The sequence below is a fragment of the Gobio gobio genome, assembly GCF_949357685.1.
Source record: "Gobio gobio genome assembly, chromosome: 3".
NCBI classification, from domain to species: domain Eukaryota; kingdom Metazoa; phylum Chordata; class Actinopteri; order Cypriniformes; family Gobionidae; genus Gobio; species Gobio gobio.
In genome coordinates this window covers 43637530-43651722 of record NC_137099.1, presented here as the reverse complement: position 1 = coordinate 43651722, position 14193 = coordinate 43637530, and positions in this window count along the sequence as shown.

The window sequence follows — 14193 nt, the reverse complement described above, 5'->3', positions numbered from 1 at the left end:
GCAGTACAGGATCAGGGATGAAAGATATTAGGTAGACATGAAGTGATGTGTAGTGTATGATGAGATGTGTCAGGTAGATTTGAAGTATACGAAGTAGGCCTTTAGTCTGCATATGATGGCATGCATTGGGTAAATATGATGTGATGTATAACACATAAATGTGAGGTGTATTGGATCTAGATATGATGTGATTTATAGTGTATATACAACCCCAAATCAGAAAAAGTTGGGACAGTATGGAAAACACACACAAAAAAAAAGAAGTGATTTCTAAATTTACTTTGACTTGTATTTCATTGCCGACAATATGAACACAAAATATTTCATGTTTTGTCTGGTCAACTTCATGTCATTTGTAAATATGCATCCTTTCCTGTCATTCAGACCTGCAACACATTAAAAACAAAGTTGGGACAGTAAAGCATTTACCACTTTGTAATGTAGCCATTCCTTTTCACAACACTTAAAAGACTTTTAGGGACTGAAGACACCAAGTGATGAAGTGTTTCAGGTGTAATTTTGTCCCATTCTTCCTGCAAACAAGTCTTAAGGTGGGCAACAGTACGGGGTCTTCGTTGTCGCATTTTGCGCTTCAAAATGCGCCACACATTCTCTATTGGAGACAGGTCGGGACTGCAGGCAGGCCAGTCAAGTACCCGTACCCTCTTCCTCCGCAGCCAGAACTTTGTAATGTGTGCAGAATGTGGTTTTGCATTGTCTTGTTGAAATATGCATGGACGTCCCTGGAAAAGATGTTCCCTTTCAGTCGGTCACGTTCGACGTACGTCGGAACTGACCGACAAATTGGGATCTGATCTCAGAGACCAATCTACTTCGAGTGTATTAAAAACGAGCCAATGGAGATTGGCATGCGATCCACGCATTCTACTTCGGAGCCGAACAGCGAATGTTTTCCTGTTTCTACGAAGAGTGTTTCAAGACGAGTCTCGTGAGAGGATCTACTGCTTCCAGTGCGGGTGTGACGGCGCGTCTCAGCGAGTGCCGCTTCAGACGGAGATCAGCTGTTGGTTCGCTGGGCGTTTTCCATTCTGAGTGCACACACAGGCTTGCACCTTTGTACTGTGTGGTGCCGCGGTCATCTCCCTGAGTGCTTCAGCACATAAAAGAGCAGTTTTTCCTTTCTAAAAGAGCAACATGGTTTGACCCTGCGTCTTTTTCAAGATGTCATTCAAACCGTGTGTTTCTGGATGCGGTCAATATCTGTCCCCAGCTGACGGTCACGTTCGTTGTCTCACGTGTTTGGGCGTTCAGCACGCTGAGGCAGCGTTCGTGAATGACTCATGTTCCCATTGCGGGAACATGACCATCGCAGTTTTACGGTCCAGACTCCATTACCTCGAAAGAGGCGGAGCACCATTGCGCATCCCCCGATCTAGTGGTCCTCCCACTGTAAAGCAGAGGGCTGCTACTTTGGCTGATGGCCTTGGTGGGGACCTGAGGGTTACTGTGAGGGCTTCCCCGACGGGTCAAATGGCTCCTCGGGCCCCTCCCCCCTCCGCTGCGCCGGTGGAGCTTCCCGGGGGGTCCCAGGCGTTTCTTTTGGGGCTCCGGCTGAGGACATGTTGTCGATTGCAGCATCGGGGGACGAGCTAATGGGCTCTGAGGATGAAGATTCGGCTGCGCTGCCCCCTTCGGGTGTGACAGCGTTGCCCGAGTCCGACCCAGAGCTTACGGCTATGCTTTCCCGGGCCGCCGCGAGTGTCGGGCTCGAGTGGAACCCTCCACCGTGTCCTGAACCCTCGCGGTTGGACGATTGGTTTCTCAGGACGGCCCGTGCTGGTTCTCAGCGCCCCGCCCCGGTTCCTTTCTTCCCGGAAGTGCATCAGGAGATCACGAAATCGTGGGTAGCGCCTTACAACGCTCGCTCACGGTCGACTGACTCCTCTGTCCTCACTACCCTCGATGGTGGTGCGGCTAAGGGCTACGTGGGAATCCCCCCAGTCGCGCGGTCTGTGGTGATGCAGCTGTGTCCCAAGACCGCTGCAGACTGGCGGGGTGCCCCGCGTCTCCCCTCCCGGGCGTGTAAGTTCTCGTCCGGTCTCACGGGCAGGGCTTACACCGCCTGCGGGGAAGCCGCATCATCTCTGCATGCCATGGCGCTCCTGCAGGTCCACCAGGCCAAAGCGCTAAAGGAATTGCACGAGGGTAGTTCCGACCAGGGTGTTATGCAGGAACTGCGTGCGGCGACGGACCTCGCTCTCCGGGCGACGAAAGTCACTGCACGCTCCCTGGGTCGGGCGATGTCCACACTAGTGGTCCAGGAACGCCACCTGTGGCTGAACCTGGCAGACATGCGTGATTCCGACAAGGTCCGGTTTCTCAACGCCCCTGTCTGTCAGGCCGGCCTCTTCGGCGACGCCATCGAGAGCTTCGCCCAGCAGTTCTCGGTGGCCCAGAAGCAGACGGAGGCCATTAAAAACATCCTGCCCCGACGACCCGCTGCTGCCTCCACCCAGTCGTCGCCGGCAGCACCTCCGCCTGCTCGTCGCCGAGGGCGTCCCCCTGCGTCCGCCTCCGCCCCTGCGAAACCCAAGCAGCAGCCTCCACCGGGATAGCAGGGTGCCGGACGTAAGGGAGGCGCCCAACCCGCTCAGGGCCCCGCTAAACCAGCCGGCAAGCGCAAGGGGAAGCGGCCCTGAGACGGGCAGCCCAGGGAAGACAGGAGCTGCTCTGAGGGAGATGATGTCCGCATCCCTCTCCCACCCCCCGGAGGAGGACCGGGGGGCTCTGACTGGTATAACATCTCTGCCGCTGGCTCTCCGGAGTCCAGCGGTACCCACATTTTCAATAAAAGAGCAGTTTCCATTTTCCCTGGGCCCCAAGAGGGCCAGGTTGGCAGTGCGCGACGCCCCCGGGCCTTGCCACTCCTTTCCTCCCCTCTCCCCCTCACCAGGGGGCAGCAGTGTGGGCACCGAGAACGCCCCCGGGCCTTCTCACCCACACTCTGCCCCACCCTGGAATATTCAGACAACACTCCGGGCCGCCTCCGGGCCTCCCGAGTCGGGTCTGTCTATTCCACCTCGCTGCCCCACCCCGGGTACGTCTGTGGTGCCGTTGGTCCCGCTTGTACGGTCTCTGGGGGCTTGGCTTCAGCTCAGCTCCCCAGGCCGTCTCGCTGGCTCATCCGTACCATCAGACTCGGCTACGCGATTCAGTTCGCTCACCGGCCTCCCAAGTACAGGGGCATCCTCTTCACCTCCGTGCGGAGCAGCGATGCCCAGGTCTTGCGGTCAGAGATCGATGTCCTACTGGCGAAGGACGCGGTCGAGCCGGTTCCTCCAGCCGATATGAAGGCGGGGTTCTACAGCCCCTACTTCATTGTACCCAAGAAAGGGGGTGGGTTATGGCCAATCTTGGACCTGCGTATCCTGAATCGGGCCCTGCACAAGCTCCCGTTCTGGATGCTAACGCAGAAACGCATTTTCGAATGCATCCGTCCCCAAGATCGGTTCGCAGCGATCGACCTGAAGGACGCGTACTTTCATGTCTCTATCCTTCCTCGACACAGACCGTTCCTACGTTTTGCGTTCGAGGGGAAGGCATATCAGTACAAAGTCGGGCTGTCCCTGTCGCCTCGCGTCTTCACGAAAGTCGCAGAGGCAGCCATTGTTCCGCTCAGAGAACGCGGCGTTCGCATCCTCAACTATCTCGACGACTGGCTTATACTCGCCCAGTCTCGGGAGCAGTTGTGCGAACACAGGGACATGGTGCTCAGTCACCTCAGCCTGTTGGGCCTTCGGGTCAACCGAGAGAAGAGCAAACTCTGTCCCACGCAGAGGATCTCTTATCTCGGTATGGAGCTGGATTCGGTCAGCCAGACTGCGCGCCTCACGGAAGAGCAGGTCCGGTTGGTGTTGAACTGCTTGAATTGGTTCAAGAGCAGGACAGCGGTCCCACTGAAATTTTTTCAGAGGCTCCTGGGGCATATGGCATCTGCAGCCGCAGTAACGCCGCTCGGATTGCTTCATATGAGACCGCTTCAACACTGGCTCCATGGCCGAGTCCCGAGGTGGGCGTGGCAGAGCGGCCAGTACCGGGTCCCAGTGACTCCTTACTGCCGCCAAACTTTCAGCCCATGGTCCGACGCTTCGTTTCTCCGGGCCGGGGTGCCCTTAGAACAAGTGTCCAGGCATGCTGTGCTCTTCACGGATGCCTCCTCCACGGGCTGGGGGGCCACGTACAACGGGCATGCAGTTTCAGGTCTGTGGACGGGACCTCAATTGCATTGGCATATCAATTGCGAGTTGTTAGCGGTACACTTGGCACTGCGCCGCCTCAAGGGGCCGCTACGTGGCAAGCATGTACTGGTCCGTACGGACAGCACTGCGGCCGTTGCGTACATCAACCGTCAGGGTGGTCTACGCTCCCGTTGCATGTTCCAACTCGCCCGCCACCTCCTCCTTTGGAGTCAGAAGCATCTGAGGTCGCTTCGTGCCATTCACATCCCAGGTGCGCTGAACCAGACAGCCGACGAGCTCTCTCGCCAGTTGACACCTCCGGGGGAGTGGCGACTCCATCCCCAGGCGGTCCAGCTGATATGGGACCTCTTCGGAGCCGCACAGGTAGACCTGTTTGCCTCTCCGGACTCGACCCATTGCCAGTGGTACTATTCCCTGACCGGGGGCACCCTCGGCACGGATGCACTGGCGCACAGCTGGCCCCGGGACCTGCGCAAATATGCGTTTCCCCCAGTGAGCCTTCAGGGAGGACGAGGAACAGGTCTTGTTAGTTGCGCCCTACTGGCCCAACCGGACCTGGTTCCCAGAACTAACTCTCCTCGCGACAGCCCCTCCTTGGCCGATCCCCCTGAGGAGGGACCTTCTTTCTCAGGGACGGGGCACTCTATGGCACCCGCGTCCAGACCTCTGGAAACTCCATGTCTGGTCCCTGGACGGGACGCAGAGGTTCTTGGTGGTCTACCACAGGCAGTGGTGGACACCATCTCTTCTGCTAGAGCCCCCTCTACGAGGCGCCTTTGAAGTGGAACCTGTTCGTTGAATGGTGCTCTTCCCACCGGGAAGACCCCCGAAGGTGTTCGGTTAGTGTCGTGCTTTCCATTGGCTCGTTTTTAATACACTCGAAGTAGATTGGTCTCTGAGATCAGATCCCAATTCGTCGGTCAATTCCGACGTACGTCTCCGTTCCCTCCTTCAGGGAACGAGGGTTACATACGTAACCGAGACGTTTTCTTGAAGGCAGCATATTATGCTCCAAAATCTCTATGTACTTTTCAGCATTAATGGTGCCTTCACAGAAGTGCAAGTTACCTTTGCCAAGGGCACTGACACAACCCCATACCATGACAGACCCTGGCTTTTGGACTTGTTGCTGGTAACAGACTGGATGATCCTTTTCTTCTTTGGTCCGGAGCACACAGCGTCCATTCCTCCCAAAAAATACCTGAAATACTGCTTCATCTGACCACAGTACACGTTTCCACTGTGTGATGGTCCATCCCAGATGCCTCCGAGCCCAGAGAAGTCGACGGCGCTTCTGGACACTGTTAACATAGGGCTTCCTTTTGGCACAGTACAGTTTTAACTGGCATTTGTGGATGTAACTACGTATTGTGGTACTTGACAAAGGTTTGCCAAAGTAGTCCTGAGCCCATGTGGTGATATCGCTTATAGATGAATGACGATTCTTGATGCAGTGCCGCCTGAGGGATCGGAGATCACGGTTGTTCAGTTTAGGCTTGCGCCCTTGTCCTTTACACACTGAAATTCCTTGAAAGATTCCTTGAATCTTTTAATTATGTTATGCACTGTTGAATGTGAAATATCCAAATCTCTTCCTATCTTTCTTTGAGGAACATTGTTTTTAAACATTTCAATAATATCTATAGATATGAAGTATAGTCTGAATGATGGCATGTATAGGGTAAATATGATGCGATGTATAATGCATAAAGCTGAGGTGTATTGGATAGATATGATGTGATGTATGGTGTATGGATATATAATATAAATATGATGTGATGTACCGTATACAGTGGGGCAAAAAAGTATTTAGTCAGCCACCAATTGTGCAAGTTAGATACCCTTTGTTGGCAATGACAGAGGTCAAATGTTTTCTGTAAGTCTCCACAAGGTTTTTCGCAAGGCCACTCCAGGACCTTGAAATGCTTGGGATCATTGTCATGCTGAAAGACCCAGCCACGTTTCATCTTCAATGCCCTTGCTGATGGAAGGAGGTTTTTACTCAAAATCTCACGATACATGTTCCCATTCATTCTTTCCTTTACACGGATCAGTCGTCCTGGTCCCTTTGCAGAAAAACAGCCCCAAAGCATGATGTTTCCACCCCCATGCTTCACAATAGGTATGGTGTTCTTTGGATGCAACTCAGTGTTCTTTCTCCTCCAAACGCGACAAGTTGAGTTTTTACCAAAAAGTTATATTTTGGTTTCATCTGACCATATGACATTCTCATAATCCTCTTCTGGATCATCCAAATGGTCTCTAGCAAACTTCAGACAGGCCCGGACATGTACTGGCTTAAGCAGGGGGACACGCCTGGCACTGCAGGATTTGAGTCCCTGGTGGTGTAGTGTGTTACTGATGGTAGCCTTAGTTACTTTGGTCCCAGCTCTCTGTAGGTTATTCACTAGGTCCCCCCGTGTGATTCTGGGATTTTCTCTCACCGTTCTTGTGATAATTTTGACCCCCCGGGGTGAGATCTTGCGTGGAGCCCCAGATCGAGGGAGATTATCAGTGGTCTTGTATGTCTTCCATTTTCTAATAATTGCTCCCACAGTTGATTTCTTCCTTTGACAGCTCTTTGGTCTTGGCCATAGTGGAGTTTGGAGTCTGACTGTTTGAGGTTGTGGACAGGTGTCTTTTATACTGAAAGCGAGTTCAAACAGGTGCCATTAGTACAGGTAACGAGTGGAGGACAGATGAGCCTCTTAAAGAAGAAGTTACAGGTCTGTGAGAGCCAGAAATCTTGATTTTTTGTAGGTAACCAAATGCTTATTTTCCACCATAATTTGCAAATAAATTCTTTAAAAATCAGACAATGTGATTTTCTGGATTTTTCTCATTCTGTCTCTCATAGTTGAAGTGTACCTATGATGAAAATTACAGGCCTCTCTCATCTTTTTAAGTGGGAGAACTTGCACAATTGGTGGCTGACTAAATACTTTTTTGCCCCACTGTATGTATAGATGAATAGGGTAGATATAATGAGATGTAGCTATAGGGTATATGATGTGCTGTATAGTGTGTGTATATATAAGGTAGATAAACGATAAGGTAGATATGATGTATAGGGTAGTCACAATGAGTTGTTTGACTGTGTATAAGTCCTTTGAAAAATGACCAAAAGTAAATTTTTCAAGGATTGTTGATTATTATCCATTTCATGATCATCTAATTATGAAACTATAATTAGCTTTAATAAAGGATTCCCTTGATTCTTGGTGGTAGTTGCAAATGGTCTCCTACGCAAAATTCACTACCATACTACTTTCTCTGCCTCCAAAGTATATTATGCTCTTTACTGTGCTGCTGAAAAATATATTCTATGCAGCTTTAATGAATGTTTCATAAGTACACTGTCATAAAATGAAAGATGTATAAAAGACATAGAATTTCATCTTTGACATTGCAACATATACACAGATCCAGAGAGAGAGAGAGAGAGAGAGAGAGAGAAAGAGAGAGAGAGAGAGAGAGAGTGTGTGTGTGTGTGTGTGTGTGTGTGTGTGTGTGTGTGTGTGTGTGTGTGTGTGTGTGTGTGTGTGTGTGTGTGTGTGTGTGTGTGTGTGTGTGTGTGTGTGTGTGTGTGTGTGTGTGTGTGTGGACTGGTAATCATCACGTTATGGGGACAAAATGTCCCTACAAAGATAGCAATATCCGAAATCCTCATCCTTGTGGGGACATTTTTAGGTCCCCATGAGGAAAACATCTTATAAATCAGACTAAGTGATGTTTTTTGAAATTTTGTAAAATTGCAGAATGTCTCCTGTGAGGGTTAGGTTTAGGGGCAGGGGCAGTGTAGGGGGATAGAATATACGGTATGTACGGTATAAAAACCATTACGCCTATGGAAAGTCCGCATAAAAGATGAAAACACTACATGTGTGTGTGTGTGTGTGTGTGTGTGTGTGTGTGTGTGTGTGTGTGTGTGTGTGTGTGTGTGTGTGTGTGTGTGTGTGTGTGTGTGTGTGTGTGTGTGAAAGCAAGCAATGGATAAATTACACAGTTGATAAATGCTGTTCTGATTCCTCCCCTGTGTCAGTCAATGAAACTCTTATCTTTGTCTCTATTATGGCCAGAGTAAACAGAGTAATAATCTCTCTCTCTCTCTCTCTCTCTCTCTCTCTCTCTCTCTCTCTCTCTCTCTCTCTCTCTCTCTGTGTGTTTCATCATGTGCTGTCTGACATAATAATGTGTGTGTGTGTATGTGTGTTAGATTCTCGGAGAGACCCTATTATTTTGTGGTATCATATGGTACAGTAGCTAAAACAATCTGAAATTCCTGGAGTGCATCTGTCAGTCCCACCAAAACTTTCACCAGCCTGTCCTCTCATACTCTCAGCATCCTGCATTGAAAGTTTTATTGGTGAAATTAAATTGCATGCAGTATGAGAATAATTTATCATTAATGACTATTGAGTGGAAGCCACGCAGAGCCCATGCAGAGTGAATTACTATAGTAGACAACATATGCCACCAGAAATATATGAGATGCAAATACAGACACAATCGGATTATGCTACAGCTTAAACTGCAAGGGAATGACAATTAGGCTCTCTGCTACAGCAACCATATATTGTCAGGTTGACAATATGCAAACACAATTGTGCTCATACGTTTAAAAGCATTCTGTTCTGTTCTCTAGAAAGTTTAGAATTAACAAACTAAATGAAAAGAATGACTGTAAACAGAACTCATTTTGAACAGAAGTCAAGTCAAGTCACCCCTATTTACACCGACCAGGCATAACTTTATGACCAGGTGAAGTAAATAACACTGATTATCTCTTCATCACGTCACCTTTCAGTGGGTGGGATAAATTAGGCAGCAAGTGAACATTTTGTCCTCAAAGTTGATGTGTTAGAAGCAGGAAAAATGGGCAAGCCTAAGGATTTGAGCGAGTTTGACAAGGGCCAAATTGGGATGGCTAGACGACTGGGTCAGAGCATCTCCAAAACTTCAGCTCTTGTGAGGAGTTCCCGGTCTGCAGTGGTCAGTATCTATCAAAAGTGGTCCAAAGAAGGAACAGTGGTGAACCGGCGACAGGGTCATGGGTGGCCTAGGCTCATTGATGCACGCGGGGAGCGAAGGCTGGCCCGTGTGGTCTGATCAAACAGAAGAGCTACTGTAGCTCAAATTGTTTTAATGCTGGTAATTAAATATAAATTAAAATAATTTAATGCTGGGTCTGATAGAAAGGTGTCAGAATACACAGTGTATCCATCCCACATATAAACCTCATCAAATGCATATTTACATTGCACACAGGCACATTTAAATTATTCATATGCAGCTCAATTTTTTGCTCAACTTTTCATTTTGCAATGGACTCTTTTCCATTTATTGTCTGTATATTACCAATGCTTCTGTCTTCATGATATTTTCCATTTTATTTTGCATTCTTTGCCCTCTTTCTTTCTCTCTCAAAATCATCTCGCAGTTTTTCATCATTCCACTTTGTTTCTTTCTGTTTATCTACCTTCTCCACCAATGGTGTTCTCAGTAATTTTTGTTTATGTTTTGTTTTTTGCTGGCTGATATGACATTTGTCTTGGACTGACACATGAATGTTATAGCCTGACGTCGTCATACTCAGTTTCTAGTCAGAATATGAGTCTGATACTACTCCATTGGGCTGTGCTTATGGGAGCGTGTTTCAACCGAACCAGGAAAGAAAATGCCTCTGCACTCAATTGGATAGACCTACAACCAATCGGAGCAACGGAGTAAGTGACGTATGTTGAGCAACGCAATGAACATAGGCTGCATCCGAAACCTGGAAAATGCTGCCTTCGGAGGACACATTTTAAGGCAGGAAGGTAACAAAACACGTCCAAATAATGTTAGCTTCACTTCATGTCTCCTTCATCTGATCGATTTTTGAAGGCAGCATATTTTTATCCTTCGCTGCCTTTGATATCCCACAATCCTGTGCATTCCATTCTGTGACAGTTGAGCTTTAGTTCTTTATTTGTTTAGTTCTCACCAAAGCTCTCTCTATTTTACTGTAGATCATTAAACGGTTACACTGCCTTAGAAGTCTGTCCGAAATTAGTTTCATGAGGTGCCTTCATGCAAAAACGCTGCCTTACAAGCCATTGTCTGAAAAGGCAGTGAGGGAACGAGTCAGCTGCCTAGGTTTTCGGACGCAGGCATAGTTGTCAACAGACCTCAACTGCATGCACGCTGGGAGAAGTAGAAGAAGATGAGTGTAAACAATCTTTGCCGGTGTTGTAAAAAGAATTTAAGGATACACCGAGTACTTACCAACACGATCATCATTTTTCAGAGAAATAGTAAAGGTGAATGCATATATGAACAAGTTCTCCATTTAGTAAAAAAATTCAACCCAAGCACTCTTGTAACATGGATGATTATGTTACTGTTGATCATCTGTCCATCATCGTATAAAGCCTGCCCTGACAATTTGATTGTACCAAACAGCTCCACAACGGATCGAGTCCAGACTGAACTTCCCGATCTCAAAAGTTGTGGAAGGGGCAAAGTTCGGCTGGCATCCAGGCTACTTGAATGTAGCAACAGGTAGCCTACAGGTTTTGGTTAGTGGTGCCATTGTGGAAATGCTTAATTCACAGTCAGCCATTGTTCGTTTATTCTCAGAACACTGAGTAGTATTCGACTGGTCATGTGAATAGAAATTTAATGGAAAATTAAACTTCTTTGGGGGTTTAATATGCAGTTTTAAAATCCCTATTTTTCACAGATTTTTTTCTTCTTCACAGCATCATATCACTCCATCACTGTCATCTTTTCAATAAACTGTATGAGGGAAGAATTAAAGTCCATTAAATCAGCAGGAGATGACAAAAAGTACCATCTTCACCGTTACTGTCAGAAACAGAAAAACATCCCTTTGCGGCAATCGGTCTCTGTTCTTTTATTCCCTTTCGCCTACAATGTATCTGACTACATTCTGCTTTTTATTACACATAATTAATCATAATTAACTGCTCGTTTTTTCCCTGACCGCCACATGGCAAAGAGCTATAATTGACTTCTGAAATTAACTTCACACTGTGCGCTCTCTAAACCAAAGAGAGAGAGGGGAAGAGGGAGCGGAAACAATAAAATTTAAAAAAAAAAGAAAGGTGAAGTTGTGGGGGCAAAGAATGATGAGGATAGAAAGCATGTGCGAGAGAAAGAGAGAGAAACATCTCTGAATATGTACTGTTGCTGAAGATTGAGTTAGCGGGTTATTTTACTTTCTAATTTATCTGAGTTTGCAGATTGTATGGTTTCTTTCACATGCTATTGTTCTGTACAAGAATGCTGAGAGCACCCTCTGAGGACAAGCGATCACCCATCCATTAATCTTCCACTGAGTAGCTTAATCACACAATAATTAATTAACCTATGTAACTTCCATTTTGCTGCTGTGTAAAAAAAAAAAAAAAAAAAAACTGTGTCAGGCTAAAGGACTATTCACAAAGTGTGGAACAAAAAGCACAGAGAATCACGAAACACAAAACTAACTGCCGCCCCATGTTAAATACAGAGAAGAATAAGAAATTCAAAGACAATTTAACCCAAAAGGATAAACCAGAAAGCAAAGACAACAGCAGCTCAATTTCCATGCTGATTCCTGGCTCTTCTACCTCAGGGTCAATAGGTAGACGCATTCATTTTGTCTTTTTTTACTGAAAAAAAAGAACACTGCTTTTGGATAATATGTTCAGTCATGTAATTGGTCAAATAAAAATGTATATAATCCATACAAATATTTATATTAGTATTTTATATGTATATACATTTTGTTTTGTTTTACTTGGCTATTATTGTTTTTATATAAAAGTCAAAATATCAGTTCACCTGCCTTGTTGCGTCATTTGTGAGGAAAATACCTGTAATGTTTAAACACTCACCTGGGAGTGGATTTGAAGATACGCACATTTTAATAAAATAAAACAAACATGACATTTGTGTTTTCAGCTTATCAGCTGCAGTCCGTAACTTTTTTTGGTTAAAAATGATCCAAAATCAATTTTTGAGCAAGTACACAACAAGCCAGTATTCATCTCCTTACCGTAGCCCCATTTGCAACGGTAAGCTTGTAATAATGTGTTATAATTTGAGTGGTACTGGTGGATTTCCGCGAGAAATTCAAGCATGTCTTTGCATCATTATGTCATGTCTGTATACATAAAGACAGAGTCCGGCTAGTAGTAGTAACGCATGTGAGGAGCATGTTCTTCAGCGGATCATTTATAGCCTTTTCTCACAGTAGCTGGAGTAATTAGACGTATCATTTTGATGGCGGATTGTAATCCAGAAATGCCTAAATGACATCATCAGTGACAACTGGAGATTCATCCGTAGTCAAAAGCAATAGAACAGACTGTATGGAAATTGAAATCTACTGGTAACGCTAATAAACATTAAATACACGTAGTCATGCAATGCTAATGCTGTTAACATTAACAATTTGAGAACAAAGTATAACAATAATAATAATTTGCATGGTTTGATGTTATATGAGCGATCGTTTGATTTAATTACCGTTGGTAGCGCGATTTATTGTAATGTTTTGTTCCCAAAAGTGGCAGACATGTTACTTACTTGTTCAGATGACATTTTCCGGTGAAAATTCTTATTTAGGTTATACTCCAAGACGTACAGTATCCACACCGGTGACTGACAGCAAGCCGCACATACTCCTCAAAACATTTGATTAATCCGCGCTGAGGAGCCATGACGAACTCATGTACAGATGATAACTCCGCAAATAACTGCATTTTCAGATTTCAAACAGAGATGGCGACACAGAGGCAAAACGTACGGATTGCAGCTTTAAGTGAATTATTCAATGACTCATTCAGGACATAGAAAGACACTTCTGATTACCTTCTGGTGTAACAATGTAACCTGCAGAAAGGGTCAATGAACAAATCAGTGATTCAAACGTTACAGACAGGTGCTGTAATTAATGCAACATAAAACATTCTAGCTGCTTGGAGGCTGCATCCCTTCGAAGGGCGATTGTGCGACAAAGGCTTTCCCAATTCGAAGGCTCCTTCAAATACAGCCTCCAAATGCATCCTTCGTTTCCTGTTCAATGAAGGATACAACAGGATCCTTCATGGCCTTGCTTACCCCAGAATTCATTGCGAGAGAGACAATGCAGAGTTACACTTATAAACTTAAGTATTGGGTTTCAACTTACTCAAATATATAATAATACAAATGTAAAAGTAAACATCAAATTTTACTAATATCTAACTAAGATGCAATTATATACAGTTTATACTCTTTTATTATCTGCATTTGACTCAGTTGATCATGCAAACCTTTTTAATTGTCTAAGGAACGAAGTCGGTATTAAGGACATGGTACTGGATTGGTTCTCATCATAACTCTCTGATAGATCAGTAAAGGTGATGATTGGAAACTTGTCCTCTCCCTCTGCACCACTCACCTATGGGGTACCTCAGGGGTCTCTCTTGGGGCCTATTTTATTTTGTTTGTATATGCTCCCCCTGGGTTCAATCATGAGGAAATATAATATTTCATATCATTGTTATGCTGATGATACTCAGATTTACATCCCTCTTATCTCTGAACACTCTTATTCTGACCTTTTTAATTGCTTTGAAGATATCAAATGCTGGACTGCCAGAAACTTTCTCCAACTAAATGAGAGGAAAACTGAGATTGTTGTCTTTGGACGCCCTGGTGCTGTCTGATTTCACTAGCAATCTAAAAAAAAAATTTTTTTGTCAAACATTCATCCTTCAGCTAAAAAAAAAAGTTAAATTTTTGACTCAGATCTGAATTTAGAAAAACAGATAAGTGCTGTGGAGAGGAGCATTTTTTTCCAACTAAGATTTAAATATATGCTCTTATTTATGGCCTATGGCCTATGGTACATACTTCAGGACATTAGATCTTTGCCTTCCCTTCCTGTTTTTATATCCCACTTAAAGACTTATCTGTATTCATCTGCTTTTGGAGGAAC